The sequence below is a fragment of the Alligator sinensis genome, unplaced genomic scaffold (assembly GCF_000455745.1).
Source record: "Alligator sinensis unplaced genomic scaffold, ASM45574v1 scaffold280_1, whole genome shotgun sequence".
In the NCBI taxonomy this organism is placed as follows: domain Eukaryota; kingdom Metazoa; phylum Chordata; order Crocodylia; family Alligatoridae; genus Alligator; species Alligator sinensis.
This window is the reverse complement of record NW_005841835.1, coordinates 2,236,250-2,237,365: the sequence shown is the minus strand read 5'-3', so window position 1 is coordinate 2,237,365 and position 1,116 is coordinate 2,236,250. Positions and strand designations below refer to the sequence as shown.

Sequence of the window (1,116 nt, the reverse complement as noted above, 5' to 3'; positions counted from 1 at the left end):
CGGTGACAGCCGCTGCATACAAAACCTCCTGTTGCTGCCGTGGAGCCGTGCTCGGAGCTGTAGGGTTGGTCGTTGGGCAGCAGCAGCAGTCTGGTGGCAGCCATGACCGTTGCATGGTGTGGATTGGTGGTGGGGATGGCTGCATGCCACCCAGCCGCCACCATGCTGCTGCTCTGTGCCCGGCCACACAGCTCCGGGCACAGCTCTGTGGCGATGCAGGGAGGTTTTGTAGGCAGCGGCACTCGCCGCTGGCATGGCCCTCCAGGTAAGCAGCAGCAGCAACCGCGTGCAGGCCCATCCCTCGCTGTCTCTGCAGAGCCAGCCATGGAGCTGTGCAGCCAGCTGCAAGCCAGCCTCCTCCCCCTCCCCTGGGCAGGCGGCATGTGTGCGCCCCACACACGGCGGGTACCACCACATTGCACCCTGCATCGCTTGCCCACAAAGCCCCCCAGAGAGGGACGCTGCTGCCCTCACCCCCTGTCCTTGCTCCCAGCTGTGGTGTGCCACCTGAGGCTGGCAGCACTCCCCGCTCCCTCAGCCCCCAAGCCCCTTGCCTCTAGGTTCCAGGGGCGAAGGGAATGGCTCTGTGGTGGCAGCGCTTGCCTGCAAAGCCTCCCCCAGCCACCACACAGCTGCCACCACCCCACACCACTGCAAAGCTGTGCAGCCGGTCACGGGGCATAAGTAGCGGTGCAGTGGCGGCTGCTGCATTGCAAGCCCCCTTTCCATCCCCCGGCTGGGTGGCACATATGTGGCCCACATATGGTGGCTGCTGTGCCTTGCTCCACTTGCCCACAAAGCCTGCAGGTGGCTGTGGGATGGTAGCACAGGGTGCAGTGGCATAACTGCAGTGGCAGCCTCCGTGTGCAAGAACCCCGTCAGGCCAGCCAGCACATGTGGCCCATAGTGTGGCACCCCTGGCCTCACCCCCTAGCCATGCTCCTGGGAGTGGGTACAGGGGCACACTTCCCTGCTTCTTGAGCTACCCCCTCAGCACCTTCCCTTTCGCCTGCCCCGCCCCTTCCCCCCACACACACTTACCTGTTGAGGTAGGTGTCAGTCTGTGTGTGTCTCTGTGTCTGCTTGTCTCTGCCTGCGTGTCTGTCTCTGTGGGGT

General features: G+C 64.4%; 2 protein-coding genes across 9 annotated transcripts in view; one reads left to right on the top strand and one right to left on the bottom strand.

Annotated features, from left to right (window-relative positions):
* Positions 1-1,096, bottom strand: part of FAM161B (FAM161B, centrosomal protein) — a 13,296-nt gene extending 12,200 nt beyond the window's left edge. For both annotated transcript variants that reach the window (XM_025201291.1, XM_025201300.1), the window contains exon 1: positions 1,042-1,096. The gene's annotated coding sequence lies outside the window, so the exon portion shown is untranslated. The remainder of the gene's footprint in view (positions 1-1,041) is intronic.
* Positions 1-1,116, top strand: part of LOC102388055 (zinc finger protein 410) — a 56,182-nt gene that overhangs the window by 30,910 nt on the left and 24,156 nt on the right. The gene's annotated exons all lie outside the window — the stretch shown is intronic.